We start from the raw sequence: 8,742 nt of genomic DNA, 5'->3' as shown, positions 1-8,742 counted from the left end.
TGAACATAACTAGATTTTGATAAAAGAATTTTCCACTATGGCTTGACCAGCTGATGAGGTGGTGGAAGGCTACTACAACTTCTCCTCTTCGAAGTGGGAGAAAAAAAAAATCTGATGTTAAGTCATTATCGAAGTGCACCTGGCATGTCTATCTAAAAAAGAAGATATAACTAACTGACCATTGTAAAGTGGTATAGTGATTAGAGTAAGTAGGTCCAATAATTGAATTTCCAAACAGCAAGCATGTAAAATTGTTTTCCTCTGAGATAATTCTACTTATTGGCAGTGCAAGGAAAGGATGTTAAGTAAACTAAATGCTTTGTGTTCCATTAAAAAAAAAAAAAAAAAGGGTAAACTAATGCTTTGTGGGGAACATTGACTTCTTATCAAAATATCTAATATTGTAAAATGCATGATGAATCGATCAGGCCCTCTTAGATTAATTTAAGATGTTAGTGAAACTAAATTTTAGGTGGATGACAGTTACTTCTTATCAAAATATCTAATATTGTAAAAAGCATGAAGTATTGATGAGGTCCTCTTAGATTAATTTAAGTTCCTGTAACATAATATCTTCTTAATTTCTATTCCATCTTCTTTGGATTGACTATTGATTATTTACAAGTAATTTTAAAAATCCAGAACCAGACTAATTAACAAGATGCCAGAACTGAACAACCAACCAGTTTATTGTATCATTTTATTTTTGCAATTTACCCCAAACTGTAAAGATTGACCGAAGCCGGCAGAAGGTAAGTATATGTTTAATTAATGAGACGAGCAGGTGTGGGATAATCAAGCGTAATAGCATATATATTAAAACAAAGAATAAACACGAGATGCAATTTCTAGTGATATCAATTATTCACTAATTCTTCTTTATGGTAAGATGAGGGGTATAATAGAATGCAATGCATAGATTTTCCAACCCTTTAAAATTTAGGTGACCAAACCAAAGTTGTGATAAATACAACTAATTCTAAACATTGGTTTTAAAGTAAGACAATTTTTATGGCAAAAGAAAAAGGAGAGATACAAAAAAGTCGTGGAGAAGCAGATGCGACATCTGATTCAAGACCTGATGAACCAAATGCTGGAGGAGAATCTGAAAAAAAGGAAGCTATTATTGACAACTGAGTTGAATTTCCAAACAGCAAGCATGTAAATTGTTTTCCTTCTAACTTTCTGGGATAATTCTACTTATTATTGGTAGTGCATGTCCTGCTCATGTGTGAAAAGGAAAGGATGTTAAGTAAACTAAATGCCTGGTGGGGAACATCGACTTCTTATCAAAATATCTAATATTGAAAAACACATGATGAATTGATGAGGCCCTCTTAGATTTGTCTTTTTGTTTTTGTTTTTTTTTTTTTTGTTTTTGTTTTTTTAAGGTAATGAGGCTCTCTTAGATTAATTTAAGATGTTAAGGAAACTAAATGTTAGGCGGATGACAGTTACTTCTTACCAAAATATCTAATATTATAAAAAGAATGAAGGATTGATGGGATCCTCTTAGATTAATTTAAGTTCCTATAACATGGCATCTTCTTTCTATCCATCTTCTTTTGATTGGCTTATTGATTATTTACCCGTAGTTTTTAAAATCCAGAACCATACTAATTAACAAGATGCCAAAACGGAACAACCAACCGGTTTATTCTATCATTTTTTGTTTGCGATATACCCGAAGCTGTAAGGATTAGCTGTGTTGCAGCCAATTTCCCATCGTCTATCACAAAGAACGAACACCTACAAAACAGCATCCGCACAGATCGAATTTATGTCCGACGGGGATCCTCCGATGCTTAAATCAGAGAGAGAAGTTGGTAAACAAGAATTGAATGTAAGCAGTAGCAGAGTTTTAGCCCAGAATTTGCTTACCAGCCCCGTTTCCCTTACCCCTTTTGTAGATGAGGTTTTTATAACCGTCGGATGTGATCCCGTATTTTACGATGCTAAATTATCAGGTCATAAGCATGTAGTGGATCGTTAATTTTCACTGATTGCGCCGTGATATGCGGCCGATAACCGTTCATGACGATTATAGAATATCTGAGTTAACGGACCGATAATATGTCGGTATAACTAACCATATGTCGGTAGAATTCATGAGCGATCATCGGCTAGTTGTTCTGTTATGCCAATGGTCTAAGTCGTCCGCTGTCGATCGATAGTAGTCGAATCATTAGTCAGTCAGTCGGCAATAGGTCGATGCGGTTCGTTCGATTGGTCGATGAAGAGTCGAAATCGCATATTCAGTCGATCGGTCGGCTATTGTTGAGTCAGAGTCGATAGTCGATTGACCTGAGTCAGGGGTTGATTGACTTATCCTAACAGTTGCCCCCCACTCCCAAGTCCAAGATGAGTTGACGTGTATATTACCACGTAGTTTGTCACGTTGGATGAAGGGAGTTATTTTTTGTCACATCGAATCTCGATTTTGATGCCATTTTCTTCGAGATATGGGTGATCAGCTATTTTATCATATCTCTGTCACACTGACCGGATGATTCAGTATCAGTTGTCAGTGTCCGAATATTATTGGGTCGGAATCGTTCATACGGATAGAGGTGACGTGGCTTAATATGAGGCAGGTGGTCCTTCTGGAGGTATGCTCATTTTAGAATCTAATCTTACAGTTTCTTCTGCATCCAGTTGGGTGCTTGACTCTGGTTCTAATGCTCATTTGTGCACTTCTATATAGGATCTTGAGGAGAGCAGGAGGCTGAGGGATAGGGAGATGATCCTACGCATCGGGAATGGAGCAAGAGTTGCTACTGTGGCCGTAGGAATCTATCCTCTGCGATTACCGTTAGGATTAGATTCATTTCTTAGAGATTGTTATTATGTGCCTACAGCAAGCAGGAATTTGATTTCTGTTTCATGTTTAGCACAAGAAGGCTATGTGATTAGCTTTCATAAGGATCATTGTAACATATTTTATGAAAATAATAAAGTTGTAAATGGTTTTCTTATTAACGATCTCTATTAGCTACATATTGATGTATCTGTATTTAATATCGAGCAAAATGTGAATGCCATAGGAATTAAAAGACCTAGAGATAGTCTAAATGATAGGTATATGTGGCACCTAAGGCTAGGTCATATAGCGAAAGATAGGGTTAACAAATTGGAGAAATTCGGGCTATTGAGTCCGTTGACTTTCGAGTCATATCTAGTTTGTGAATCATGCCTTCAAGGCAAAATGATCAAGCTCCCTTTTATGGGACATGGCGAAAGGGCCACAGACCTACTTGCCCTAGTACATACGGATGTGTGCGGCCCATTTGATGTGCCGGCTAGAGGCAACTATGTCTACTTCATCACCTTTACCGATGATATGTCTAGGTATGGGATGTGTTTCTAATGAAACACAAGTCTGAAGCTTTTGAAAAGTTTAAAGAATTCAGGCATGAGGTAGAAAAACAAACAGGAAAGCCCATTAAGGTTCTTCGATTAGATCGAGGAGGAGAATATCTTAGTCATGAGTTCTAGACTATCTTAAGGACAATGGCATAGTCTCTCAATGAACTCTACCTGGAATGCCACAACTCAACGGAATTTCAGAACGGAGAAATCGGACCCTATTAGATATGGTCCGTTCCATGATGAGCTTCACGGACCTCTCTGAGTTTCTTTGGGGATATTATCTCATGACAGCAATATATGTATTGAATAAGATTTTTTTCTAAAATCGTTCCTACCACACCGTATGAGATATGGCATGGTAAGAAGCCAAGTCTGAATCATCTCAGAATTTGGGGTTGTCCGGCTCATGTCAAGAGACAGTAGGCGGACAAGTTAGAGTTCAGGTCTTTTAGAGCTTGATTCATAGGATATCCTAAAGAGTCATTAGGATACTATTTCTATATTTTGAAAGACCACAATGTGATTGTGAGTCGAAATGCTATTTTTCTTGAAAAATAGTTTATTCAAGATGGTGGCATCGGAAGAATAATTAAGCTCAAGGAGAATATCTCCCAAGAGCAATGAGCTAAAGAACCTGAGGAACCCCATCAATTAGAACCAGTCCTAACACAACCTCTTCCACCTCATAGATCGACTAAGATTTTTCATCCTCCTGAAAGGTACTTAGGTACCATACAAGAGGATGTAGAGAAAATATTCCTCACGAAAAATGGAGCTCATGGTGATGACCCCAAAACCTATGACGAGGTGATATCAGATATCGACTCTGAAAAATGGTTAGAGGCAATGAGATCAGAAATTGATTCGATGCACTCAAATCAAGTCTGGACCTTGGTAGATCCACCTGAAAGTATTGTACCTATTGGGTGTAAATGGATCTTCAAGAGAAAGATAGGTACAGATGGGAATGTAGAGACATTCAAGGCTAGGCTCGTAGCGAAAGGTTATAGTCAGCGCAAAGGCATTGACTATCAGAATATCTTCTTGTCCGTAGTTATGCTAAAATCCATCCGCACATTGCTTGTTGTTGCAGCCTATTTCGATTATAAAATATGGCAGATGGACGTGAAAACGGCGTTCTTAAATGAACATCTTGAGAAAAATATCTATATGGAACAGTCACTTGATTTCACATCCAGTGATGATGATCACAAGGTCTGCAAGCTGCAAAGATCCATTTATGGACTTAAGCAAGCATCTCGGAGTTGGAATACTCGTTTCAATGATGTGATCAAAATATTGGTTTCATCAAGAACGAGGAGGAACCATGTGTGTTCAAAAAGGTCAATGGGAGCGCAGTTATCTTCCTCGTATTGTACGTAGATGACATCCTCCTAATTGGGAATGATATTTCCATATTGACCTCAGTCAAAGTATGGTTGTCTAAGGAGTTCTCTATGAAAGATCTAGGAGAGGCATCCTTTATACTGGATATTAAGGTCTATAGAGATAGACCAAATAGGATGCTGGAACTTTCACAGAAGATGTACATAGAGGAGGTGCTAAAAAGGTTTAGCATGGAAAACTCCAAAAGAAGTTTAGTACTTTTTAGACATGGCATTCATCTCTCCAAGAAGATGTGCCCTAGCACACCTGAGGAGATTGAACGCATGAGCAAAATTTCTTATGCTTCGATAATAGGGAGTCTCATGTATGACATGCTATGTACACGACCTGATATAGTCCATGCTGTGAGTGTCACAGGCAAATATTAATCGAATCCAGGTGAAGAGCATTGGACTTCTGTGAAATGTATCCTTAAGTACTTGAGAAGGACTAAGGATATGTTTCTAGTCTTTAGGAATGGAGAACTCCAGATTCAGGGATATATAGACTCAGACTTTATGTCTGATATTGATGATCGAAAGTCGACATCTGAGAGTCTATTCATTTGCAATGATGGTGCAGTTAGCTGGAAGAGTTCCAAGCAGATGGTGATTGCTGATTTCACCATGGAGGCAGAGTATATTGCTGCATCAGAAGCTGCGAAGAAGGTATTCTGGTACAAGAAGTTTGCCGTGGAGTTTGGAGTGATGTCATCGGATGCCATCCCTCTTTACTGTGATAATAATGGCGCCATAGCCCTAGCTAAGGAGCCAAGGTCTCATCAGAAGTTCAAGCATATCGAGCGGCGATTCCATCTGATCCATGATTACCTCAAAAAAGATTATGTCGAGGTTAAGAGAGTCGACTCCACAGACAATGTGGCAGACCCACTGACAAAGCCATTAGGCCAGCAGAAGATCGAAGCCCACCTTGAGAAGATGGGATTTAGATATGTAGCCAATTGGCATTAGGTCAAGTGAGAGTTTGTTAGATGTGTGCCCTAGTTGCCAGATTGGCTGACACATTCCTGTACAAATCTAAGGATAAATTTATAATTTTAACTATAAATCAATAAATAGATTATTCTTCTATCACATTGTGTACATTATGTCTGTGATATATCCTTTGAGTTAGTAGGAATGTCAATTCATATTTTCAAGAGTTGAAAATTTAAGGCATGAATTTACATAACTAACTCATAAACAGCTCCTGACCATAGGATCATCATGAGGATGGTGATCGATCTGAAAAGTTGGTGTACGATCGCTTTCTTAGGGTAGATGTGTCTTGAGTCTACGGTGTGAAGATACCGGAGTGAGAGTACAGATATTCATTGAGAACGAGAGTACTGAGCGTGACCATATCAAGCAGTCATAAGAAAGTCTATCTTCTCGTCGATGACTAGCTCGATGCTGCAGTTGTGTGTCTAGTTCTTTGACCTGAGGTGCATCGACAGTTCACCTTGAGTGTGTTATAGTTTGACTACACCATAACTCGGTCTCCTAGCCATTCGGAACCCTGAGGTGTATATTGGTTGTAGCATTTTCATTGTAGGAAGCAGATTGCACCAAGATGGGATCTATCAACCTCGATAGATGAGAGGAGTAGTCCTATGATGATCGAAAGATCGAGTCCTTAAGCCCATGGCCATGACAGAGTGAAATAATGAAAAAGAGTTTTTCATTAGGGTTTCACATCGGACTCGCATCAATCGATTGATTCATATGACTGATGTTGGGTTTGACGAGTTCACCTTAACCCTAATTCAGTTGGGACTCATGATAGAGGAACTCAATCACACAGAAAGCTGCACCAAGAGGTTCGTCTTCAGTTCTGATGGGTTGCCACTATATACTGCTAGATGTCACTGGTGGATTTTGGGAGTAATTAGAATGATCTTGATAATCGATCATTCTAATTGTATGAATCAGAAGAGTTCTGGTCCATCGAAAGGAGTTTCGATGATGTCGATGATGAGATCACGACATGTCTCATTACTATACAGAATTGAACCTAACTGGGTCACACTAATAAGGGTTAGGATCTGGATGTCATTAATTGGACTAGCCCAATTGATTTAGATTAGATCCAATTAGGTTCAAGAAAATCGTGCTAACACATGATTGAGCCTAACTTTCTCCTCGTGTAATCTTTTCTATCCCGACTGAGCCAAATGTGATTTGACTCACCCAGAGAACCTTGAAAAAATTTTTCTCAGTTTAAATGAAGCTTGTTCAGCTTAGAAAAATCTTGTCTTAATTCATGAGATAAATTTAAGACAACACCTTCTAATTCTTGTCACCTGTCATTTTCATTTTAGGACATCTGTCAAATGTTGACATATGGATCTCAAACTGAAGGCCACTTGGCAAGAGCTCATTGGAGAAACTTTATGGAGTGTTGACATGCCAAAACCATATTAAATTAGGCCCCATAATCAGATTATGGCGTGAGCCCAATTGGATTAAGTGGGCACCCCAAGTGGATAAGGATGGAGAGTCTTGATTAACATGGACTCTTGGGCACCATCTCCCTTGTGCTTATCCATTGTTGGCGCCAACATAGGAGAGAGAGTGGAGGTTCTTATCTGATGTGATTAGATGACATCACTCCAATCAAAATTTTTTTGGATTTATTAAAATTTTCTGATTGGTTGAATGATGTGGCACTGCGCAGCGCAGTAGGGTCTATATAAACTCTGTCTGCGCCTAGGGTTTCAAGTGATTGTGCCAAACCCATCAAAGCTGCTACCCCCTTTCCTCTTCTCCACATCCCATCTATAGCTCTCCCTCTCCTCTTCACGTCCAAGGAGTTGGACATCCATCTGGCAAAGGTCTAAGGCGTGGTGACGCCTTGAACAGGAAGGCTGCAGGACTTCTTCGAAAGGCTGCTGCTCCAACTTCAGGAAGACTTTTGAAGATCTTTCTAATCAGATTTAGTTCTGATTTTTGGAGTAGAGATTTACGAGGAGAAGACGATCTAGGTTCTATCTGAGTGGATACTGGTAGAGGCCAGATAATTTCATGGCTAAATTAGAACCTCAGACTTGCTGCGATCATCTACAGGGTAATCAGATTACCCTTGAGGTATTTTATGCTTCCTCATGCTTTTAGATTTATTTTAGAATTAATATCAGATAATAAAATTAGATCTAGAGATTTAGATCTGAAATAAATGTAGGATAAATTTTTTTTTTAAAATTATTTCGTCTCAGATTTAATGAAATCTGGAAGATCCTACAAGGAAAAAGGCTGTTTTTCCTTCACTAAATACATAAGAGGGCCATACTTTTGAGAGAGTTGCCAAAATGAGTGATGAGGCAACCGACCAAGTTGATGCAAGTTCCCAATTAAGGGAAGCTTCTTCGGGCCTGGAGGGAGTCTGTACGCTGCCTTTCGTTGTTCCATTCTTTTGTATCTGAAAGAAAGAAGGGAGGCAAGTGTGACAAAAAGGAGCCATGCGAATATGATGCAGATAGCCATTATTACTAGGAGGCAGAGCAAGGCAAAGAGTTGGAGGTTGATCTTATTTGTAGCAGCCCTGGTCTTGGAGAGGACAATCAAATAATCAATTGTGGACTCTTAGTAATTTCAGGAGTTATTAAATGGATGCATTATATGGACCCATAGACTTCTCGTATGATGGTGATCAGAAAATTTCAAGCTAGTCTTCAAAACATGAGCACATCTATTTTGACATGACCACATTCAGATAATGCTTGACCAGCTGATGAGGGTGGTGGAAGGCTACTACTACATTCAGATAAAACATGAGCACATCAATATGTCATTATCGAAGTACACATCTTTCAATTACAGATGCATTTCTCTCAAAAAAAAAAAAAGGGAGCAGCTATAACTAACTTACAATTGTAAAATTGTATAGTAATTAGAGGAAGTAGGTCCAATTGGACAGATTGAATTTCCAAAGAGCAAGCATTTAAATTGTTTTCCTCCTGACTTTCTGAGATAATTCTACTTATTGGCA

At 38.7% G+C, this 8,742-nt stretch overlaps 1 long non-coding RNA gene across 1 annotated transcript; it reads left to right on the top strand.

The window, feature by feature from the left end:
- Nucleotides 1-7,488: 7,488 nt before the first annotated feature.
- Nucleotides 7,489-8,742, top strand: LOC140854785 (uncharacterized). The gene is made up of 2 exons (XR_012137926.1): nucleotides 7,489-7,841; nucleotides 7,970-8,742. It is a non-coding gene; the product is annotated as an uncharacterized lncRNA (long non-coding RNA).

The sequence above is a fragment of the Elaeis guineensis genome, chromosome 1 (genome assembly GCF_000442705.2).
Source record: "Elaeis guineensis isolate ETL-2024a chromosome 1, EG11, whole genome shotgun sequence".
Classification (NCBI taxonomy): domain Eukaryota; kingdom Viridiplantae; phylum Streptophyta; class Magnoliopsida; order Arecales; family Arecaceae; genus Elaeis; species Elaeis guineensis.
The sequence above is the reverse complement of the archived record's forward strand: the minus strand, read 5'-3'. Positions and strand labels throughout refer to the sequence as shown.